Raw genomic sequence first — 25,626 nt, 5'->3', positions numbered from 1 at the left:
GTAAAGACATTTCATTTGAAAACCTCTTTAATGTGTTCACTTCTTCCCCACTTTCTTGGTTTTGCCCTCGACAAGCCAGCATCATCTCTCACCTGGGCTACTCAGAGAGTCCCCATATTATCAACCACATATATTCTTGTCCATGTCAAATGTCTTCTCCATAATGTACAAACCTGACCTTGCTACAGGTTATTCTCTTGCATAGGAATCTAGTGTTTCAGTCTTTCTTAGAATGAAGACCAAAGTTCTCAGCATACCCTTCAGAACTCTGTAAGGCTTGGCCCCTGTCTCTCCAGTCCCATCTACTTCATCTCCCATTTTTGCCCTCTAGCTACAGTGGTCTCGTTCAGTTCTGTCGCTATCCCATACTCCTTCCTACCCAGTTTGTTGTTATTCTCTCTTCCTGATACATCCTTCCCTAACCCGGTTTTCATATCCATAAACAAACTTTCAGGTTTCAACATAAACGTTGCTTCCTCTGAATTTCTTCTCCAGCAGCCCCAGGTAGTAGATTCTCCTCTTAAAGATCGTTACATGCTCCTGTCCCTACACTTCCATGATTTATCTGTTTATAGTCAATTTTTTTTTTTTTTTTTAGATTTTCTCTCTCTGTCTCTTTTTTTTTTTTGTCTGACTTCATCTGAAACAAATCTTCCTTGGGACAAGATCCAAGTCTGACTTGCTCACCACTCTATTCTTAGTGCCAAGCACAGTGCCTGGCATGTACTCACCCAGTATATGTTGTTGAATCAGTGCCACTGAATACAGTTATGCAGTCTGTGTCCCATCCAGCTCTAAGGACACCATCCACATAGCCAATGATATCATTGGTGCTCCCTGGAAATGTAGAACAGAGCAACTGTATATTGAATGAAAGAATAGATAAATAAATAAGTCAATGGATGAGTAAATGAAACCATTTCTACAGAATTGCCTTATTAAAGAAAACTATATGTGGTGTCCAGTATATCCTAAAAACTGAAAAATCCCGTGTGGTTATATATGCCTTGCATATATGTCACACTGAAGCAGTTATTTTGGCATTTTATGTGTTCCAAATGAGACCTCTTTTGTCCTTATAGGAATTCTACAAGTACTTTTTCATAATCTTGTACTTGGTTCACAACCCTCCAGGTACCAATATAAAGTCCCACTTTGGTTTTTTAATTATACAGGGACCTCATTTTTGACTTGCAGGTGAAAAAGAGCTAAAGCTGGATTCCATTGGTGAGTCAAAGTACATTTTTAATATAGTATTTTTATTCAGTGGGGCCCCTGAGTGATATCTGCAATGCATTATAATATGCTGGTAAGATATATAGAATCATCAAGGGAAGAAAAGAGTGACATCCAAAAGAAGGTTATAGATCACTATGCTGAGAGTTAGATTACCTGACACAGGGGACTTCTGATAATGAAGTATCTATTGGAAATAATGAATCTTAGCCATGACATCCATCTCCAAACCTTGACACACATCTACATTCTGTTTATGACTCCAGGCTCCCCTACAGTGGACACTGAGCCCTGATCATTAGTGATACCATTTATTAATAAAACTTAAAAGGGCAGCATCTTAAAAAAAAAAAAAAAAAAAAGGAGAATTTGGGTTAGGTGAATCATGATTTCTTAGGACCAAGAATTGCTACATCACCCCCAATACTGCCACCATGTCACCCTGTAATTCACATCCTTGCATTCCCAAAAGAGCCTCCAAGCTCCTTGTGTCTTGAGTTTGGTTTTGTATTTAACTTACACACACCTGCCTTGCACATTCAGGGTTTGTAGGTCTTGGTATTCATGTAATGACCAAATGAAATTATTAAACCAAATGGTTTCATTCAACCACACTTAAAATTCCACATGGCCTCAAAAGCATCACCACGTTGATTTTTCACACTAAATATAGAGCATCAACCTGGGCAAGTTTCTCACCTGGATTTCATCCATGAGTTGGTAGATGCCTTGATGCACCACTCAGACACCCTGCCAGGAATGAAGGACCTAACTTCCCAACTGCTGGACATGTAGCCAGAAGGCAACCCTGGGTGGGTAGGCCCCCACTGGAAAAAGACTGCTGAGGAGAGCTGCCTCACCCTTCCAGGGGCGGCCTAGACCAATAGCTGATCAACACCAAGGTGTAAAGACTCTTGCCATCTCAGGCCAATGTAGCAGGGCCACCCCAGCTCCAGAGCTTTCCTTGGGCTCAGGTGAGGCCTTTCCTGATAATATATCCCAATTTCTCTCTCTACCCCATCTTGTTTCTATCCTCCTCCAGCTCACAGGTGTTCATCCCAAGAGCACTTGCTAATAAAATTTCCCAATGTTAATATTTTTCCCAGAGTTAGCTTCTCACAGAGCACAACCTATAACCCTTGCCTCTATGTTTCAAAGAATTAAACACAAAGGAATCAATTCAAGGGCTTTTTCTCCCCCATTAGAACAATCTTATAACAAATGACATTATTATTTGAGAAAGAGACTGGATCTTGGTAGCAGCTGCAGCAGAAAGCCAGATTCACACTATTCATGTAATACAACAGAAACACTCATAGCTTGGAGTAACCTCCATTCATTGCATGTTGTCCTTCATTGCATGGGAATGCTGCTTCCAAAACATTAGGAATTTAGGAAATTATGATGAGGGAACAAACACAGACTTAATTAGGAGCAGTGTCAGAGTTCTTGCATTTTTTAATTGACCTCCAGGAAACTACTTTTTTTTAATGCCAAGTTGTTGCTTATATCTGATTCTCCAAAATGTACAGTAACAAGACAACTCTTGAAGAAATCTCCAAGTCTAGAAGATTTTTTAAAAATGTCAAACATTTTCCCTATTGACTATCATAACAAATGTAATTCTTGATGATACTCTAGTATAATTATATTTAATAGTATATGATTATTATTGATAAGGCTCTGGTATAGGGGTCAGTGAAATACAGATTGGGGTAGAAACCCAGCACACATGGGCAGAATTTGGCCACATCCATTCATTGAGAGACTGTGTCTGGCTGCTTTCGTTCTACAATGGCAGAGTTAAATAGCTGGGGCAGAAACTGCATGCCCGTGAAGTCTAATATATTTATAATTTGGCCCTTCATGAAAAGACTGCTGACCTCTGCTCTTGAGTAGTAACATTTAGTGCTCAGTACACCATTAAATGAAATAATAAAATTTTGTTTAAGAAGAGTAACACTCTGTGGATATACACACACACACTCAAAGTTAGCTCTGATCACTGAAATTAGAGGTAAATTTTTGGATTTTCTTCTTTTTCTTTTTTTTTACTTTCCACAAGAAATATGCATTGTTTTTCAGTAAGAAAAGTAATAGATGCTATTCACTGTGTAATCTGTAATTTTTCCTTCAAAACCATTTAGAATTTTATTAGCTGGCTGTCTTTATAGTTATTTATCTGAAGTCCAATTAGAAAGCAGCTCTGAATGTGTGCCTCCTGAAGGATTTGTTTCATACTACTACTCCATGTCTAAGGAAAACATGTAAACAATGCAGCGTAGAGAAGCTTGTCCAGCTACTGGATTAAGCATCCAGTTGGCCATCAGAAGTTAAAAAAAAAAAAAAAAGAAAGAAAGAAAGAAAGAAAACCACCACTAACAACACTGAGTTATTTTGTGACAGCTGGTCCCATTTGGTAAGCTTATACACATTGTACTAAGAAATATGGTTTATTCAACTTCTGGCTTATAATGGTTTTTAAATTCTTCCATTAATTTTCTTCTTGAATTTTTCAAGAAGAAAATACCAAAAAAAGACTTCCCTTTTCCAAAACCAGTCCATTTCTGGATAATAAAAATAACATAGTGGTCATTATAGTAATATAGCTAATCATTTTTGAGTGATTCTTAATAAACACCAAGCCTCCAAGCCTCAAGTTCAGGGCTATTTGCCATCATCCTCTTGACAAACAAATGAGAAATTCTCTCACAGCCTATTTTCAGATGAGGAAACTGATCCTCAGCCAGGTTGAGTAGGTTGCCAAAGGCTCACCAACCTAACACATGGATTAGCCAAAAGTCCAGAGGTCAGGTCACTTCTCTCTAACTCCAAAATTCTGATCCTCTTCATTAAACTGTGTAGTCTCCTGACCATCAGCATTAACCACAACATGGAATAACCCCAGAACCCATCTCTATGGAAAAACATGTTTGGCACTCAATGAATATCTGCAGAATGACCAAAAGACGGTGCTCTTTAGTTCATTAAATAAGGACTAGCATAAAGAAGTGGGATTTGTAGCAATAAGAAATATCGGGAGGGGTTTCTATTGTAATTCAGCAGGTTAAGAACCTAACATTGTGTCCATGAGGATGTGGGTTTGATCCCTGACTGCGTTCAGTGGGTGAAGGATCCAGTGCTGCTGCAATCTGCAGTGTATGCCACAGGTGCAGCTTGGATCTGATGTTGCTGTGGCTGTGATGTAGGCCGGCAGCTGCAGCTCCAGTTTGACCCCTAGCCTGGGAATTTCCATAGGCTGCAGGTTCAGCCCTAAAAATACAAAAAAGAAGAAGTATTGGGAAGTCACGCTTTTCATGTATCAAATTATTTTGTGACAGTATTTTTAGAGCTGATATAAAGCACTAGCAGACTATTTCTGTGTAATACTAAAACACTTATTTGAAACAATTTCAGGAAACTAGTTTGTATAAACATGTTATATGTCCAAATGATTTCTTTATTCAAATAAATATTAAATTTTGTCATGTTTGCTTAACCTGGAATTACATATCATTGTCACATAGAAAAATATTGGAATATGATTTATATTTCCATTTTCTTCTACTCTCATAGGCAGTTTTAGAGTTTTGTATCTTTGGTCACTGGAAATCTGGGGCTTTTTAAGTTTTTTTACTGTCTGGATTGAAGCCAGTGTTACTATATTTCTGGCTTAGCAACTGTGGGTCTTTGTAGATGCTGAAAAACATATATATTCATAATGCAGCCTTTTCTATTACTGAATCAAAACAAAATGGGTCTTGGTGATTTTGAAATTATTATTACTTAGTCACACAAAAAGAGAAATCAGTTATTGCCAAATCTATTTTATAAATAAAATTATGCATTTTGGTTCCTTCCATTATGTAGTAATAAAAAAAAATAAAATCTGGAATATTTGGTACTAATATTTAAAAGTTGACGGTATCCCCTCATAGTTGTGGCAGTTTGTATTTCCATTTAAAATACATTAAGAAGTGGATTAAAACAGAATACAGTATTTTTAAACCCTTAAAAATGCCAAACTCGATAAAATGCCATCAAAGTAGATACTTTTTCATTATCTCCATTTGGCAGAAGAGAAACCTAAGGCTCAGAGGAATCAGGAAACTTACTCCAGGTCACACAGACATAAAAGAGCAAAGATGGGATGGGAATTCAACTGTATTAGACTCAAGGGCAGTTTCTGGACCTCAGCACTATCCAATTTTTTTTTTGGGGGGGGCACACCTGTGGCATATGGAGGTTTCTAGGCAAGGGGTCTAATCTGAGCTAAAGCTGCTAGCCTATGCCACAGCCACAGCAACACCAGATCCTTAACCCACTGAGCAAGGCCAGGGATAGAACCTGCAACCTCATGGTTCCTAGTCAGATTTGTTTCTGCTGCGCCACAACGGGAACTCCAGCTCTATCCATTTTGGACAGGATAATCCTTTGTCATGGCCATGGGGGGAGAGATGTCCTTGGTATTACAGGAGGTTTGGCAGCATCCATGGCTTCTATTCATTAGTTGCCAGTAACACCTCCCTCCAACAAATTGTAACAATCCAAAATATCTTCAGACATTGTCAAATTCCCCCTGGGGGAGGCAAAATCACCCCAGTATAGAAATGACTACCCTAAAGCTCAGATATTAAGTGCTATGCTTTTCTGGCTGTCTTTCAGTATAGGTCAAGATCAGCCTTACAGAACGGGCCCCTAGCAAGTTTGTCACAGTCCATGCATGTCTGGGCCTCAGCCAATTTTGTTTCTCCTTCATTTTATGTAGGAAGGAAATGCCAGGCGCCCACAATCTAGAGTGGTTTGGGATATGTACCCAAAGCTAAAATTAATTTAAAAAAATAATGAATTGCCCTGCTCTCATTACCAGAAATTTGAGCCAGAACTGGATCCATGTGCTTGGGGATGAGATTGTTACAAAGGAAGGGTAATGGGAAGACTTATTTCAAGCTCAGAGTCCTCACTATTTCACTCAGAATTAATTTGACGAAGAACTAGAATAAGAATTGCAAAGTCATCAAAGATGATGGCTTTTCCTTTATGACCCTTGGCACCAGAACAAAGAGCCTATTTTTGTGGGTTTTGGGGTTTCCAGAATAAAGGGAATAAGATGTTTAGGTAATGTTTGGATGGTTTAGAGACTGTATGTACATTAGTGATAGGTCAATTAATATCTGAACAGTTCAAAGAGGCAATTATTTTAATTTATAAATCACTTCAGAGGTAGGGAGCTGCCATCCATTAATGTGGTTTTTACAAATAAGAGTGCTCATTGTTATGTGTTTGTGTGTGTGCATTTCTACCCATGTCATTCTATCTGGCCTGAATTTTCCAACCAGATCGCATAGCTCTGTGATTATGTATTTGTCTCTAGAGCACTGCCAAATACATAAAGCATTGTATCTGCAATTTGACCCTTGGCTGAGACCACCCTATTTTTCGAGTTTTAACTATGCTAAAAGGTACCACCATGCACATTGTTGCTTCCAGAAAAGGACTTCTTACATTACGCTCTAAATGGCAGAGTCGAAGAGCTAAGTCTCCTGGGGTTGGGAGGGTGGGGTGGGATTACAATGCCTGTTGGTTCAAAAAGGAGAGAGGGCCAAAGTGATTTCTGGGCATGGTGGACTTATCAGACATTTTGACAGTTGGCTGAAAAGTTGCCAAGTGGCAACAGAGAGATTTCCTTTAAAACCGTGTCATGAACATCCCTTGATTTTTTTTCCTATTTTTAAAAATTACTAAATGACAAAAAAGTTTTAAGCATAGTGCTCACCTCTAAGGGTATGAGAATATGTAAGACCAAGACAGTCTAATGGGAGAGGCAAACTAGGAAGCTCAAGGTAAGAGTATATGATGAGTGTGATAATTGGTAAAGTATAAGGTACTGGAGAAGGAGTGGTGATTGGAGAAGCTTCCAAAAGGAAGTAACCTCTACTTCAAAGCTGAAAGATGAATATGCATTAGTTTGGTGAGCTGGAGGAAATGTATGATCCAGGCAGAGGGATGAGAAATAAGAGAGAGGCTCAAAGGCAAGAGAGAACATGGTGATTTCAGAATTGAAATATAAATGGCTGGTATTTGGAAAGGAAGAAAAGGGAGGAGCAAACACTGAAGCTGGAGATAGGATTAGATAGGATTGCAAAATATTTTCCAAGTCACATGCTAGAGTTGACTTTATCCTAAGGGCATTGGTATGTAATGAAAATGCCTTAAACTGGAGAATGATATGGTCATATTAGGAAAACCAGTAAGAGGAGAAAGAAATGGCTGGAGAAGAGATGAGGGGTTTGGGGCAGGGAAGGTGGTGCTTGGCTTACATCAGCAGGCTCAAGAACTGGAAAGAAGGAACTTACGGGTGCTGTTTAATGGGAAAAAAAAGAGAGAATTTGGTGAAGACTAAAAAAGATCTAGTTAATAATAAATTCACTGATAACCCTTGCCATTTTATATACTCCTCTCTTTTCTCAGGGTAATTCTATTGTAAAAAAACAAATGAAACAAAACAAAAGACAATGAGATAATCTGTATTTATGCCCCCGATTTCAGTATTTAAAAATTGCAAGTATTTACTGAACATCTACTACATGCTTGGCATTATTCTAGGTGCTGAAGAAATTACTCTAGACCAAAGACCATTCCTACTTTCAGGGAGACTCTTTTTAGTGATGGAGACAGAGAAAATCAAAGCCCAGATATTCAGACAGCAATCAATGCTGTAGAGACGGGAACTTAAAAGGTTATGTAAAAGGCCATGCCTGGTGGGGAGGAAGGACTCTGAGAAGGTGAGATTACTGTTGAGACTGGGGCAAAGAGGAGCCAACCCTGAGGAAGTTGGTGGGGAGGCAGAGAGCCAGCAGATGACAGCATGAAGGGCCTTGTGAGCCATGGTAAGACCTTTGGAGGGCAGTTTAGACCTTGGAGTCAGTCTTTATATATATATAATTATTATTTTTATTTCCCCAATACATTATTTTTTTCTACTATACAGCATGGTGACCCAGTCACACATATATGTATACATTCTTTTTTCTCACATTATCATGCTCCATCATAACTGACTAGACATAGTTCCCGGTGTTACACAGCAGGATCTCATTGCTAATCCATTCCAAAGGCAATGGTCTGCATCTATTAACCCCAAGCTCTCAATCTTTTTTTTTAAGTTTTATTGAAGTGTAGTTGATTTACAATGTTATGTCAATTTCTGTTGTACAGCAAAGTGATCCAGTTATGCATATATATATATATATATACACACACATACACATTCCTTTTCTCATATTATCTTCTATCATGTTCTATCACAAATGATTGGAAAGACTTTTTCATTTTTTTCCATTATGATTTATCATAGGATATTGGATATAGTTCCCTGTACTATACAGTAAGACCTTGTTGTTTACCCATTCTATATATAATAGTTTACAACTGCTAATCCCAAACACCTAATCCATGAGTCTATTCCTCTTTTGTAGATTACTTCATTTGTGTCATATGTTAGAGTCTACATATAAGTGATATATAGTATTTGTCTTTCTCTGACTTATTTCACTTAATATGATAATCTCTAGGTCCATCCATACTGCTGCAAATGGTATTATTTCATTCTTTTTTATGGCTGAGTAGTAAGCCATTGTATGTATGTGTGTGTGTATATGTACACCCCGCATTGTCTGTATCCATTCATTTGGTTTTTGTTTTGTTTATTTGTTTTCTTTTTTTGGCTACACCTGCAGCATACAGAAGTTCCCAAGCCGGGGGACTGAATCCAAGCCACAGCTATGACCTATGCCACAGGATTCTTAACCCACTTTCCCATAGCAGGAATTCCAATCCATTCATTTTTTGATAGACATTTAGATTGTTTCCATGTCTTAGCTATTGTGAATACTGCTTTTATGAATATAGGGGTGCATGTATCTTTTTGAATTATAGTTTTGTCTGGATATAACCCAGTAGTGGGATTGCTGGATCTTCTATACTGAGGAACTTCCATACTGCTTTCCATAATGGACATACCAATTAACATTTCCACCAACAGTATAGGCATGTTCCCTTTTCTTGGAATCACTTTCTCTTATTACTGAACATTATTAAATCCATTCCAATGGCTAGAATAAATAGTCTTTCTTTGATCTGTGGCCCATCCCAGGATTCACTGATGAATATGCTTTATAATGAGATTTGTACTTTCTCCATGATATCACTCTCAGTGCAGTGCACCTTGTGGGGACTGCAGGTAAGATGGCTTACATTAATAGCCTTCTCTGGGGCAATGATTATTTATGTCTAAAGATCAGACTACCAGACACTGACCAATTGTCAAGCATTCTCTCAAAGGAAGAACAAAAAACAATGTGCTACATATTCCCAGCTCCCCACGCGAGTGGAAATTTTGCCAATGACTGGCCAGCTGCCTCATCAATAATTAATTCAGTTTCTTAATCACAGGAAAAGTGTTTAGGAAACTGAAGTAATGAGGGGAGGATCACTATCAGGAATGTGTCTATTTTGAGGACTCTCTCTGCGTTGCCAGCTTTCCGCCTGTGCCGGCACGGAATGATGGCAAGAGAGTGAATTTACAGCAGACAGGTGTGAGCGCTCATGGGGCTCCACTCCTTGCTGGTTCTATGGCCTCAGTCTCCCAGGTCTATGAAATGGACTCATAAGACTATGATGATTAAAAACTCAGAAAATTCTTCCGTCTCCCTAGAGTAGATTTTTTCATGTTTACATGTCAGCTTTGCTTCATGAACTCCGCTTTTTTTAAGTAGAATATCAGGCCTTATACCCTGCAAATAGAGCATCAACATTTCTTCTACAGTCACTGTCTTTGACTGGAAATGAGAATAGAAAGTTATTAACTTAGCTTCATTTTATCATCACCAAAGGGTAGAAGTTAATCAACATGCTATTTATAAAGGAAAACTTGAGATTCTCTTTCTGATTGAAAGACTTACCTACAGGCTATTGTTTGTTATTGAGGTAATATCTGTGCCTTGTAAAATTTAAAAAATACAAAACAAAATGAGGGTTGGAGCAGGAAAGCACGAATTTTGTGAGAAGTTAAATTATATTTGGCTCGTCCCTTAACAAGTTACATCATATTGTTATGGAACAATACCATTATTATGGTATTACAAAACTTTTGTGAATGTACCATTAATTTTTTTTTTGTATTTCAATGGCATTATTTCAATCACAAGAATGTTTGCTACTGGGGTAGACATGGTAATAGCTTTCTGCTGTGAACTGCATTTATTTTGAAACTTTTCAAATAGTTATTTTGGGGTGAAGGGTAACACTTGAGCATAATACTTTGCACCTTTTCCTTCTAAAGTTATATTTCATGGCAGCTTATCTCAATAAACAGAGGCAGAGGGAGCTCATGTGATGTTGAAAGAACTATAGAAAAGGATTTGTTTTGTAACTAACTGCTAACACTTCATGAATGGAAATATAGTTGCACAGATGACATCTAGGCTTTGGAATAAAACAGACTGAGATTCAAGTCCTGACTCTAACTCTTAGAGCTATATGACCTCAGATAAGTTACATTTTATCTCTAAGCTTCAGTTTTTTTATCTGTAAAAGGAAATAATAACAGTAGTATTTACCTTACAAGTTATAATTAAATTTAAATCCATAGATCTCATAACTCTTAAAATGGTACCTGTTACATAGTGAGAGCTCAAAAAAATCATTTACCATTATTAACATTAGTGAACTATATTACCTTAAGTGGGTTGCTTTAGCAACCTAGACTGTACTTTATTTTTAAACCCTAGTTTTTATTTATTTGTTTGTTTGTTTACTTGTCACCCCCATAGCATGTGGAAGTTCCCAGGACAGGAATCAAACCCTTGCCACAGCAAGACTCAAGCTGCTACACTGACAATGCTGGATCCTTAATCTGCTGCACCACAAGGGAACTCCAACAACCCAGACTTTAAATTCCACATTTGTAGGCTGGTGGCTACAGCTCTGATTAAACCCCTAGCCTGAGAATCTCCATATGCTGCAGGAGTGGTCCAAGAAAAGGCAAAAAGACAAAAAAAAAAAAAAAAAAAAAAATCCACATTTGTGAAATAGAGGATTTGGACTAACATCAGTATTTCCCAGACTGAATCAATCAAACACAGCCTTCAGAGTTTTTGCCACTTTGTGTCAAAATGTCCCTGCAGTATAGTGCTGAAAAGAATAAAACCATATACAGACATATTCAGTATATCCGTATAAATCTGTAAATTTAAAATAAATCTGGGAGTTCCCGTCATGGTGCAGTGGTTAATGAATCCGACTAAGAACCATGAGGTTGCGGGTTCAATCCCTGCCCTTGCTCAGTGGGTCAAGGTTCCGGCGTTGCCGTGAGCTGTGGTGTAGGTGGCAGACGCGGCTCGGATCCTGGGTTGCTGTGGCTCTGCCGTAGGCTGGCAGCTACAGCTCCGATTCGACCCCTAGCCCGGGAACCTCCATATGCCGAAGGAGCGGCCCAAGAAATGGCAAAAAGACAAAAAAAAAAAAAAAAAAAAAAAAATCTGTAATTTAATATGGGTGCCTTGGGTTTCTTTCCAATATGATACTGTTGAAGATGCTGTCACTGAAGGTTTGACCCACTCATCAGCACATTTGGGCATCATACCTGTACCAAATGGATTACTTTAGATTTATCCAGTGTAGTAATAGCCTGTTGTCTTTTCATTTCAAAGATGCATTACAGTAGACACATGTGCAAGTGTTAGGAATGGTAGCTGAGAGCACAGACCTGGGAGCCAGACCAGCAGGTTCAAATCCCAGCTCTGCTACTTGCTAGCTTTGTGATAATGGGCAAGCCTTTAACATTTCTGTACTTCACATTCCTCATCTGTAAAAATCAAGGTAAGAATTCCAATTCTGAGTGCTATTGCGAGATTTTAGGTGGGTTAATATATGTAAAGTGCTTAGAACAGTGCCTGGTAGCAGCGTCTAGTTAGTGAAATTTGCCTACCAACATAGGTACATATTTTACTTCAATGAACACTGCCTTGAATCACCTTTTTTTTTCAGTTTTAAAAAGTTTTCTTGAAGTATAATTGAAGTATATTACCAATGTTGTAATAATTTCTGCTTTATAACAAAGTGATTGAGGTGTACATGCATCCATTCTCTTTCAGATTCTTTTCCCAGATAGATTATTGCAGAATGTTGGTTAGAGTTCCCATTGGCCTGTCATTCCATATATGCATGCATATGTAAATCCCAGCCCCCCCTACACACACCTGTCCCCTTTAATAACTATAAGTTTGTTTTTAAAGTCTGTGAATCTGTTTCTATTCTGCAAATAAGTTCATTTTATCCTTTTTTTTTCTTTTTAGATTTCACATATAAGTGAGCATATGATGTTTGTCTTTCACTAACTTCACTTAGTATGATAATTTCTAAGTCCATTCATGTTTCTGTAAATGGCATGATTTCATTCTTCTTTATGGCTGAGTAATATTTCATTTTATCTATGTACTATATGTTCCTTACCCATTCCTCTGTTTATTTAGGTTGCTTCCATGTCTTGGCTATTGCAAATGCTGCTGCAACAAACACTGGAGTGCGTGTTTCTTTTCAGATTACAGTTTTCTCCAGATTGATGCCTGGGAGTGGAATTGCTGGATCATATGATAGTTCTATTTTTAATTTTTTAAGGAACCTTCATACTGTTTTTCTTAGTGGTTTTACCAATTTACATTCCCGCCAACAGTGGATCTCCTTTATTTTCTGTTGTGGTTCTGAAATCTTTAAGGAGGTCAGAAGGAAAACTGGTTTTAATACTTGGGGTATACCCTTGATGCCTCTGGCTCAGATTTTTCTTTTTATGAAATTGTTATGGTACTATCTCCTTTGTGGTACTTCTAAGAAATGTAAGCTTAGAGTTCTCACAGTGGCTCAGCAGTAATAAACCTGACAAGTATCCATGAGGATGTGGGTTAGATCCTTGGCCTTGCTCAGTGGGTTAAGGATCTGGCATTGCCGTGAGCTGTAGTGTGGGTCTCAGACTTGGCTTGGATCTGGTGTGCTGCGACTGTGGCGTAGGCCGGTAGCTGTAGCTCCAATTAGCCCCCTAGCCTGGGAATTTCCATGTGCTGCACGTATGGCCCTAAAACACAAACAAACAAACAAACAGTAAGCTCTAAAGTAGGTAATGGGCCTGTATTTGTTGTTTAACCTCCACCAACACTTGGCGGTAGAAGGGTCTATTGAACTGACAGCTTGTGACTCTTTAGCCTGAGCAGAGGATCAATGTGAGAACCAAATGTTGGTTGGTGACTCTCCCCTACTTAAGCAAAACCACAAGGGAAAAGAAAGCCATTTCTCTTGCTATGACTTTCCTGCCAACAACATTGAAGAAAATGAAACTTAACGTGAATTCCATATGTCCAAATATATTACTGTTCCATTTGGTCATAAAAATATAAGTCTCTCTGGCCTACCATATTTGAAACTCACATCATTTATATCTCATACTCAAATCCTTCCTCTAAATCTTCGCACACCTGCAACATGATGACATCCAAAATAAGCATGATTCACTGAAAAATGTGAGATTTCTGTCTAAGAAGGATAAGGGAACTTCCCTGCCCAGAGATTGGAAGTAAAATATGCAGACAGGGATAGTGTGGCAAAGAGATCCCAGGCTTTGAATGTACTGGGAGAAATTCAAGGGGACAAACAAGTGTTTAAATTACCTAAGTAGAATTATCATGTGATTAATTATTGTGTCTCAGATGAGAAAATTTTTTAAATCACAGGGTACTGGTCATTACACACTCAGATACACTAAAGCAAGTTTTAGTAGACCACAGAGAGCCCTGGTACCTTTCAACCTGAAGGCACTGGGGTTTCACTCTGGGTAATAGACAAATTCCTGTGTCAGAGCTGTAAGCATGTGGACAGATCTAAATTAAGGCAGCAACAGGGGATGATAAGGAGGGACGCCAAGGGGAGGGTAAGTTGTTTTATGCAACTGTGGTTTTGTTTGCTTTGAAAAAAGATGATCCAAAGTCAAAAGGACATGTATGGTTTGGTTTCCCTTCATCTGTTACCAGGTGACTACCTTTGCAACAGGAATTGCTGCATCAGAGGTTACCTACTTCTCCAGAGTCCATTTACAGTTTTATAAGAGTGAGTTTGCCAGGGCTGCGGTTACAGTCTCTCTATTGCTAACGGTGTTAGGCACTATTTTAGACAGAAAAGGGATAGTATACGTGACATACTGCTCAACTAAAACTCACCCACCAAATGTGACATCATATTGGGTTATGTCCAGTCTTAGGTCTATGTAATACTGTCCTTAGGTAACTTTTTTGTAAACCAAACTACCTTAAGACCTAGGTCAGGTGATTAACTAGGAAGAGACAATCTTTCAGTCTGACTGCATCACTTTCCACCAATTTCCTGAGACCATCTTCTCCTTTGTTCCTCCCACCCTGCCGAGGCCTGGGCAGGTAAGGCTGTAGCATGCTCTGCAGGCTTCAGCTTCTTGGCCAATTCTAGTTCTTCAGAGCTACCCACACCACCATTCTAAAAAAAATTCCAATTTTTCTTAAATTAGGCAAAGTATATCTCTTTACCCAAACAAGCTCCTCTAACATGATACTAACCAAAATGTCATATGTGTGTGTGTGTGTGTGTGTGTATATATATATATATACATATATATATATAAAATACAAATATGAATACATTAATATGTATTACATAATATATGTTATATGTTTTACTAAATATAGTATGTATATTACATTAATAAATATATATTTATTGAGAATGTACCATGCTAAGCACTATTCTCAGCCCTTTACATGTAGTAATTTGTTTATATTTACAAGTTTATGAAGATACCCCTTCTCTGCCCACACTTCAGCACTTCTACTTTTCTTCCCTACTTTTTTTCTGTTTTTCAGTGTACTTCTCTCTTTCCAACATACCTTCCCATATTCTTGTTAGGTTTATTGCGTATTGGTCTCCCCTCACTGGAATGTAAGCCCACTGATGTGTCTTGAGTGCCCAGGGCAGTCTCTGACATATGGTGGCGCCTCAACAAATATGTGTTTAATTAGTGATATAATTAATTAATGAGTTTCTGCTACTGTTTGGCTTATTATGAATATTCCTTTAACTCCACAACCTCCTCCTGCCTACCTTGCAGGACCTACCTATGTACAGTGTTTGTTCTCATCTCTGAGGCTTTTTAAGTATGGGCTAGATTTTCACATCTGTGCCCTTGCCCAGTAACAGGGGACTAGATCAGATGACCTCCTGAGAGCTGTCTGGCCCTTGCCAATCGAATTCAATTCCACTTAAGTGTCCTAAAGGTAATTTGTGGAGAAATTCTTTTTCTCCTCCTCTCCCAAATTAGAGTACACATTTATCTAATTACTTCCTTGGTAGTTTGACCTAGCTTTAAAGGAGTCCCATGTCAGCTCTCCTGCATGGGAGAGCTTTTTTCTAAGCTCTCACTTTATAAAACTAAGAGACTAAAGATTCAGCTCTCTACGGAATTAAATTGCATTCAAATAAGATTAAGGATTTTTGACTCACAAAAGCAAGGACAATCAGAGGCTAACTAAAAACGAGGCAATTGTTCAGCAAACTAATCCAGACACATTATTCACAAAGGGACTCTTACAATTGGTCAGGGAAGAAAAATGCCCCTGTGAAGGAATGGGCGGGCTGCATGGAGTTGGCGGAGCCTTCTTCCTTCTAAGGCTTAAAGCCCAGTCCCTCACTTCCTACATGGTGGATATGTTTATTTTCTAAATTTAGTTGATTGTGGCCCTATATCCTCCCATTGAACAGGATTAGATTAGAGCCTGAAAGAGAGCCTTAGATTAGATCTTGAAAGACAGGCACCATGGTTGAGTTCCTGTAAAGAAGCAATAGGCTGGTAATGTGGTGTCAGGAATGGAAAAAGAGTGTTGATCTTGATTTAAGGAACTTTGTCACCCCTGGGTTTAGAACAGGGGCTCTTCTGCTGCTGCTGCTGCTTCTGCTGCTTCTTTTGTTTTTTGATGGTAGTGTTCTGTTTGTTTGTCTGTTTGTTTTAAAGTATAGTTGATTTAATGTTTGGCCCATTTCTGCTGTATAGGAAAGTGACCCAGATAGATTCTTTTTTATATTCTTTTCCTTCATGGTCTTTCCCAGGAGATTAGATATAGTTCCCTGTGCTCTATAGTAGGAATTTGTTGTTCATCTGGGGGTTATTAACCTCTTGAGGGCCATGGATTCCTTCTCAGAATGTTTTAAAATATATAAAATAAAGAATGTAAGATTGCAAAGCAAACTATATTGGAATCTACTTGTCAAAATATTGCTTTTCAAACTGGATCAGTAATCCATGTATTTATTAACATATTAAATATCAGGGCTAGCAGTTGTCCTGATAATTACTGGGATTTTAAAGCCATGATGTGTTTAAATGATAGTCTGAAGTGTCTCAGCAGCCATAATGTGATATGAAAATACATACAGTTTATATGTGTGACAAAGTCACAGGTACAGTTATTAGTTCTGTAGATGGATGGTTGCATTAATAATTGAAGGGAACGCAGCATTTCAGTTAGATGTTAATGAAAATAATGATGTAACTTCATGGATGCCCCACAATGTCAATCCCAAGTTAAGAACTCCCAGCTCTAGAGTGAAGTGGAACAGTCCATGAAGCTGCCACAGTAAGTATTGTACCTTCATGGTGGAGTGCCTGTATTTGCTGAATTTGTTCCAACTATTACCCAGGCCACTAAAAAAAATGTTCTTGCTAACTCACATCAAGAATGAGAAAGCTTGAAAAAAATGGAACAGCAGCAGTACCTGCCATGTATGTTTTTATGCTTAATGAAAAGGCCTCTTTAAACTGCTGGGCAAGGGCCCCACATTGCTAGAGTGTTAGAGCAGAGTGTTAGAACTTTGGCATTAGGGTTCTGATCCACTTGTCCCAGTTTGCTCAAGACTGTCACTATTTTAAAATGATAAGTCCCAGGCTCTGGGTCAACCTGGGTGGTTGGTGGGGCTTTGAATTCAGAAATGACAGAGTAGGAGTTCTCTCTCAACGGGAGCTCCTCACATATGAATTTTTAAATGTTCTAGAGCCACATTAGAAAAGTCAAAAGAGGAGATCCCATCATGGCTCAGTAGTTAATGGATCCAGCTAGTATCCATAAGGACGTGGTTTCGAGCCCTGGCCTTGCTCAGTGGGTTAAGGATTGGGCATGACCGTGAGCTGTAGTGGTGTTCGCAGATGCGGCTTGGATCCCTCATTGCTGTGGCTGTGGTGTAGGTCAGCAGCTACAGCTGTGATTTGACCCCTAGCCTGGGAAGCTCCATATGCCACGGGTATGACCCTAAAAAGAAAAAAAAAAAGAAAAAAGAAAAAGAAAAAGAAAAGAAAAGTCAAAAGAAGCACATTAAATTAATAACATTTTTTATTTAACCCTATATATTTAACTTATTATCATTTAAATGTCACAGAAACCCAATGGGAAATTTACAGCAGTAGGTTTCAGGCTCAAAGGAACATCATTAAAGAGAAGGCCCCCAACTAAATCTCTAGAGTGGTTCTGACCAGCTTCATGTGATTTTTGAGCCCTTGAAATGTGGTTAGATCATATTAAAATGTAATGTAAATGTAAAATACATACTAGGAGTTCCCTAGTGGCTCTTGAGGGTTGAGGATCCAGCACCGTCACTGCTATGGCTTGGGTCACTGCTGTGACACAGGATCAGTCCATGGCCCTGGAACTTTTGCATGCCATGGGTGTGGCCAAAAATGAATAAATAAAAATTTAAAAAGACATACTGCATCCCAAAGTGGGATGATTCCATTTATATAAAGTACCTAGAAAAGGCAAATTCATGGAGACAGAAAGTAAAATAGAGGTGATCAAGGGCTGGGGGCGGGGAGAACAGAGACAGTCTTTAAAGGGTAAAGAGTCTCTGTTGTGGGTGATGAAAAAGTTCTGGAAATGGACAGTGGTGATGGTGAAGGTACTTAATGCCACTGAGTTATACTAATTATAAAATGGTAAATTTGATTGATTGATTTTTTGCTTTTTAGGGCTGCACCTGCTGCATATGGAATTTCCTAAGCTAAGGGTTAAATTGGAGCTGCAGCTGCAAGCCTACACCATAGCCAGAGCAACGTGGGATCCAAGCTGCATCTGTGACCTGTACTGAAGCTGACAGCAATACTGAATCCTTAACCCACTGAGCGAGGCCAGGGGTCAAACATATATCCTCATGGATACCAGTCTGGATCTTAACCTGCTGAGCCACAATGGGAACTCCATCAAATGGTAAATTTTGAACCAAGTTCACATGTGGCTGGCATGTGTGGCTCAGATTATCTTTCTTTTGGATAGCACTACTTTAGAGTTTAACAAAGGGCCAGACAAACATGGCCTTCTATCTGCAGTACCGGTTGTGTTTGAGGGTTCTGCCTTTAGGGTCAGGAGATGTTAGCATTCAAGTTATAGTTAAGAAAACTTGGGCAACCTTGGCGTCTCTGACCACCTCAGTTTCCTCATCTGCAAAATGAGGATTAGAAAATGTTCCACATAGGGTTGCTGTAAGTCTAAAAGATAACAGATATATTTTGAGGAGTATAAATATAAGAAGTGATACTGAATAAAGGTACTCCTTGCCACACAGATGGAAACAGGGTCTTCTATTTTTATTGATACCTAACAATTCTGCTAACACCTAGGAATAACCTTAAAGACTCAATAGCTTTCCACTTATCTGAGTGAAAGCCTGGTCAGTAAATGTGATCCCCTTTCTGGGGATAGAGCCAAGGTCTACTCTATAGAAAGAGTGTTCATTCAGATGTCTCTTCCCTTATTGTCCACAGGTCCATCACTTCACAAAGTATACTATGCATTCCTAAAAAAAATCTCCTATTGGGCAAAAGTAAGCACTGAAAATAACTAAGACTATAGAGCAAATAATGTTAGGGGCAGATTGCTCAAAACCTATGCACTTTTGCAACTAGAGCACTAACCCAAGACAACTGGTCCATGGGGAAAGAACTTGGCCAGCTAAGGTGGATGATTCAGTGTGGCTCTCAGTGGCCACTTTAGATGTAAAAATTACACCACTCATGTAAATGCACACCTTCACAAAGAAAATGGAAATGCTGGCTGTGCCTTAGCTAGGGTAGGACTGGCAGGTGCAGACAATGCAGATGGAGGTAGAGACCTAAGTAGCTGGGCTGCCATTAAGAGAGGAAGTACAACCTGCTCTGAATTAAGAGCTGAGTCAAGTTAGGGGTTCTTAGTGCTGGAGAAGGAGCCTGAGGGGTGGGGGCTGGCATTAAAATATTCTTTAAAAGTAAATGAAAGGAGGAAGTTCCGTGGCTCAGCAGGTTGAGGATCCTGCACAACAGCAGCTTTGGCTTGAATGGCAGCTGCAGTGGGGTTCAATCCCTGGTCCAGGAACTTCTGCATGCTGTAAGCATGGCCAAAAAAAAAAAACAAAAACAAAAACAAAAAAACCACAACAATAACTGAAAGGTCTCCTGCTGCTGATATTGCAGGCCAAATTGAAGACATGTTCCTTTCTTGCTAAAGGCTTGCTTGCCCATTTCTCCTTGCAAAGAAGAAAAGCAAAATCGCACATGAACCAATAACATCTTCTGCATTACATAGGCAGCTGTCTTCTCTTGAAATAACAAGAGACCTAACTCATATTTCACAGCCATACATGTCTATAGTCTTTTTGTGCCAGAGACAGGGCTACATACATTATCCTATTTGAGATCCACGATACCTCTATACAGCTGGCGTTATTACACCCACTTTAAAGTTCATTCATTCTTTTGCTCAAAGATCGCCCAGCAAGTAAGTAGCACTAGGATTTACATTAAGCCTGCTTATCTCAAAACACATCTTCCAAACCACTGTATCACCTTGTCATTTTAGGCCATTTAGATTATGATAAATGCAAACAGATCTGTTGGCAGATTTGAGATTCAGCCTTGTTTAAGGCTCACCCCTCATCATCTTCCATTACCTTTTCTGAATCCCCCCTCTGTCATACTAGTGAAGAGAGATAAAGTGATCCAGGTGTATTTCTTCTCGAACGTACGTGGGAAAGTGGAAGGTATAAGGTCATCTTCTAAGATCTCTAGCTCTGAGGCTGTGATTGCGAGTTTATCTTCTGTCAGGTATGAAAATGAAAATCATTAGGCTGTGAGCGTTCTGGTGTCTACTAAGGGTTCCAGTGGTGAGCTGAGTGAAAGAGAGTCCAAGTCTGGGGGAGCCCCAGTGGCCAGATCACATCCTGCTAGAATTCATAATATGGAAACTACTTTTGAAAGCTAGCATTAAAACTCTGATGGGAGAGGTACTTAGATGAATTTCTGAACTTGCTTCTTCTCCTAGGATATTCAGTTAATAAGTGCCGGAGCAGCCATACTGGTTATTAAGATATTAAATATTTTTTCCATAGTGGTGGGTAAACAGTCACTGTGTAAGCCCTCCAAATGCCTCTCTTTTCTACCTTAGCTTCCCCTCCCCTCACCCTAGGTCCTACAAACCTCCTCACATTCCAGAAATTAAATGCCTAGCTTTCTAAGGGGGCTCTGGTTCTTCAGCTGGCATCCATTCTCACTGGCCAACACCTAACTGTACTCTTTGTTAAATATTTCCATTCTATATGACTCTCACTCTATAGCTAAACATTCTTGTGATCTCAGTTGCCCATCTTTATATTGATGGGATAGGAGGTATAGATTTAAAATGAAGAATTGGAAAATAACCCTACCCTGATGAATGATTCATCTATTATTTGAGTATAACAATTTTTTAAAAAGAGAGTTAAAATTCACTTATAGAACATCTTTTCATCAAGGGTTGTAAACACCTATGGTTTGGCCAAATTTGAACTGCAGAAGGGGTTTTCTTTGAATGGCCAGGAATGTGTGAAAATACTAAATTTAAAGATTAAGCCAAATTTAAAAAAAAACTTCATCCCAGGTAACCTCTTGTCCTATTGCTCAAATTAAGATCTCAGCAATAGGACAAGAAGGCTTTCAAATTTGAAACCCCTGTTTTAAATATGTATAACACCATCTCACTTCTATCAGCATTTATGCATCAGTGTAGGCTGACACCCATCATACAATCTAGAACTTGAGCTGTAAATGTTTCTATTATGTTTAAGAAATGGTGACAATGGTACAAATGAACCTATCTACACAACAGAAACAGACTCACAGACATGGAGAACAGACTTGTGGTTGCCAAGGGAGAGGGAATGGGAAGGACTGAGAGTTTGGGGTTTGTAGAAGTAAACTATCACATTTAGGATGGATAAGCAATGAGGTTCTACTATATAGCACAGGGACCTATTTTCAGTCTCTTGGGATAGACTATGGTAGAAGATGATATAAGAAAGGGAATGTATATATGTGTGTGTGTGTGTGTGTGACTGGGTCACTTTGCTGTACAGCAGAAACTGGCACAACATCATAAATCAACTATACTTTAATTTTCAATAAAAATTTAAAAAAGATATGGAGGCAAAGCTACATTCAGAGGTAGCTAATTAAGATTAATTAAATATTTCACTGGATTAACATGTCTAATTTAGATTTGATTCATCTCTAATTTTATTTCCAGTGAGCATATTTTGGTGAGTAGTTTCTATCTTCTCAACTTCACAGGAGATAAATGCTCCTCTCTTCCCCTGGGGCTTTTTTCCTCCCCTTAAGGGCTATGATGCTGAATCATTTGTGCATATTCTTCTTCCTGATGCTCAGTGCCATTAAGTAAAGCTCATCTGAGAGCTGAGGATGGAATGCGGGGCTCTGGAGTAGCTTCTGGCTTCGGTCCACCTCCCTGAAGTATTCATGTGGAGCCATGGAGGGTGAGTGTTCAGCCACAAAGATCCAGAACCAATGCCAAGGCGGGGAGATGCTGGTCTGAAATAACTGAGTAAAACACTACTGGCGCCACTGACTTGGAAGCTCCAAGTAGAACCACATGGCTTCAGCTCAGGTCCAGGTGCCCCTTGACCACCCCTCTCCCCCAGCACTCTTGTGTTAACTATGAAAGGAGCTCTAAGGAGCCAAGATGTCTCTCTGACTTGGTCCTTTGAGTCCTTCCTCCCAGCAACCCTGCAAGAGGCTTGGAATTTTCAGAATAAATAGCAATCTCCAACCTCTAATTTCCCCCTTGTTGCACTCTTGTAATTATCATCTTGGTGTTAAGTTGATGGTATGTTTTTTCTATATTTACTGAGTACCTATTCTGCACAAAGCAATATGAGAGTCCTGGGGGGGGGAGATGCAGAGGGGAACAGGGTGGAGATCCTGATCTTAAAGCATAACAAGTAAGTTTCAATTGGAGACCACTTGGTGGTGGTTCTTGGAAGTGATGCCCTCTGAAGAATTCTAAGGCTCCAAGGAGAATCATCAGGGAAAGAAGACTGTGATCAAGTCACCATGCTTATTCTAGCAGAGTACAGAAGGGTTTCATTTCTGACCAGCAGACTAATAAGGAAGGTAACAGTCTTGTCTATCACCCATTCATCTGTAATGTCATACATATCAGAAAAAATAATCACTGCAATTTACTCTGTACTGAATACAAGTGAGACGTTAGGTAGGTGTTTAATATGCATTCACTCTCACCTTTTAAGAATATTGGGCATCCGAGTTTCCATTGCGGCTCAGTGGGTTGAGAACCTGACATAGTGTCCATGAGGATGTGGATTCAATTCTTGGCCTCACTCAGTGAGTTAAGGATCCCTTGTTGCTACACACTGTGGGGTGGGTCGCAGATGTCTCTCAGATCCAGTGTTGCTTTGGCTGTGGCGTAGGCCAGCAGCTGCAGTTCTAATCTGGCCCCCAGCCTGGAAACTTACATATGCCATGTAAGAAAGAAAAAAAACTCACAGCCTAAAAAAGAGAAAGAAAGAAAGAAAGAAAGAAAGAAAGAAAGAAAGAAAGAAAGAAAGAAAGAAAGAAAGAAAGAAAGGAAGGAAGGAAGGAAGGAAGGAAGGAAGGAAGGAAGGAAGGAAGGAAGGAAGGAAGGAAGGAAGAAAGAAAGAAAGAAAGAAAGAAAGAAAGAAAGAAAGAAAGAAAGAAAGAGTGAATATTGGGTATTGTTTCATCTTAATCACTAATGACTACCTCCACCCCTGGAATTAGACCTGGGTGGTCTAATCCCTGATCCTGGCTCTAGAGGTATGGATACAAACTCTTACATTTCTACATTGGCGCATAGGAAGGGGACATGAGCAGGTAGAAGGCTCAGAATCTAGTAAACCATTTCACATCTACAGCCCTAATTTTCCAAAATGAAAAACATAAACCTGATGATTTCTCAAGTCCCTTTCAACTGCAAATGTTCTACAAGGAAACCTAGCTCACTTCACTAATGTGTGGATGGACTTACAGTAATTGACAGAACATGACCCAAACCATATGCATTTCCCTCCTCATTAAAACTTCCAAGAGGCTTAATTGTTTGCCGCCATCCAAGAAAGGAAAGAGATGCTGCTGGAGTGACCCCGTGTAATCCATCTGGGTAGGCTGTGGAGATTCCTAGGTTTCTGGATGACACAGTCAGAGAAGTTGCCTCGGGTACAATGACCTTAGTACATAAAGTCAAACAAGAGAGTTATTTGTCTCTAGTAGTGGTGACCAGGTCACTGAAGGCATGCAGGGGGCGGAATATGGTCTGATAAAGGCTACAGAATTGTTAATGCTTTAAATTATGTTCGGGGCACACAGCATTATAGAATCAGCCGAGTTGGCATTATTGAAAACCTTGTCAGCTGCCATTCAGTGACTCAGCCAGCCAAGGAAGCTCTTGGGAAAGTTTGCTCATTTCTTTATTCAGGGTGTTTGTCCACCCATGTAATTGTAGAAGTATTCTTTCGAAGAATCCAACAGCCCTTAATCCTAACAGATAATAGTTTTTAAATTCCAGACTATATCATGTAGCAGTAAAGGTAGAGACTAGTGGGGACTCTTCTAGCTATACTTTCCCATCCTTTCCAGAACACAGTTTTGAGGAAACACAGGAACATTTGACATGTGAAAGCAGGATGACACATTCATTTTTCAGATATATATCCTAGATGTTATTCATTAGTTAAACTATATTGGGAAATACATTAGAACTTAAAGACCTAGAGGATGTTGCCTATTTTGTGTTGCTGCATATTTATATTTGCGGTTAATTCACAATTACTTATGTTAAATACAAAAACTTTTTAATGCTACAAAAAGTGTAATATTAGATTTTGTAGGTAAAGGAAAAGGAATTTGCATCACTTACCAGGTAGTTACTTATATTCTAATAGAAAAACCCCAAAACTTGCTGTGGTAAAGCCTCACATTGACAATTGTGCCAGGAAGTTTAGGTTTCAGAATGTCAAGTTTAAGTAGAGGCTGACCTATGATGAAATCTTTCATTGCATACCATAGAACTCAGTGGCATTCCATTAAAATATAATCCCAGAGTTCCCCCTGTGGCTCAGTAGGTTAAGAACCTGACATAGTGTCCGTGAGGATGCAAGTTCAATCCCTGGCTTCACTCAGTGGGTTAAGGATCCTGCATTGCTGCAGTGTAGGCTGTAGATGTGGCTTGGATCCAATGTTGCTGTGGCTGTGGCGTAGGCCTCAGCTGCAGCTCTGATTTGACCTCTGGCCTGGGAACTTCCATATGCTGCATGTACAACTCTAAAAATAAAGGGGAAAAAATGACAATAACTTTTCATTCAAATATGTGAGTCAAATATAAAGGTTGGCTTCTTCAGGAAACCTTCTGAAGAAGTAGTGCATGAAGCAGGAAAGCAAGTCTTATTTATCTACTATTAAAATTCTGCTCAGCCAACCAGCCAAGGAGAACCCAGCATAACTGTCCAAGGAAAACTAAATAGGGAATAGAGAGAATTGAGAAAGAAGTCATCTCTTTCTTTCAGACTTTCCTATCTCCTTCTGCTGTCATCCACTTCCCCCATCTTCTCATCTGTCAGCCCCTCCTGAACTAGAGAGGGAAGTCAACTGCATGAATATTAAGTGAACAGCCAGCAATCTTTGATTTGTCAACCTCTACTCAGTCAAAAAGAGATGTCTCAGTTATCCATTCCTACATCCAAATCTCGGTGGCTTAAAAGAACTATCTTATTTGCCCCTGATTAGAGTTTAGCCCTGTGGGTTGGGGTCAGCTGGGTGGTTCTTCAGTCAGTCTCATCTGGCACCATGCATTCAGCAGCAATCATCAAGTGGCTCATCTGGGGCTGGAGGTTCTGAGATGGCCTCACTCACATGTGCAGCATTTGGTGCTGGCTCATGTGTTTCTAGAAGAGTTGTCTGGGCTTCTGCATAGGGTGATAGCATTCTGAGAGACA

At 39.3% G+C, this 25,626-nt stretch overlaps 1 protein-coding gene and 1 long non-coding RNA gene across 22 annotated transcripts in view; one reads left to right on the top strand and one right to left on the bottom strand.

The window, feature by feature from the left end:
• Positions 1–25,626, bottom strand: part of LOC106505633 (uncharacterized) — a 396,539-nt gene that overhangs the window by 235,266 nt on the left and 135,647 nt on the right. For 19 of the 21 annotated variants that reach the window (XR_014823460.1, XR_014823478.1, XR_014823466.1 and 16 more), the window contains one exon: positions 732–837. The exons of 1 other annotated variant lie outside the window; for it this stretch is intronic. This is a non-coding gene — a long non-coding RNA (uncharacterized LOC106505633). Of the gene's footprint in view, positions 1–731; positions 838–22,897; positions 23,165–25,626 lie in introns of all 21 variants that reach the window. One more of the 21 variants, XR_014823477.1, reaches the window with a different exon arrangement.
• Positions 1–25,626, top strand: part of LOC146397369 (uncharacterized) — a 120,676-nt gene that overhangs the window by 2,926 nt on the left and 92,124 nt on the right. The gene's annotated exons all lie outside the window — the stretch shown is intronic.

The sequence above is a fragment of the Sus scrofa genome, chromosome 13, assembly GCF_054392235.1.
Source record: "Sus scrofa isolate SSC_HxYL_T2T_F1_AM1 chromosome 13, Sscrofa_HxYL_maternal_Yorkshire_Landrace_v2.0, whole genome shotgun sequence".
Classification (NCBI taxonomy): domain Eukaryota; kingdom Metazoa; phylum Chordata; class Mammalia; order Artiodactyla; family Suidae; genus Sus; species Sus scrofa.
The sequence above is the reverse complement of the archived record's forward strand: the minus strand, read 5'-3'. Positions and strand labels throughout refer to the sequence as shown.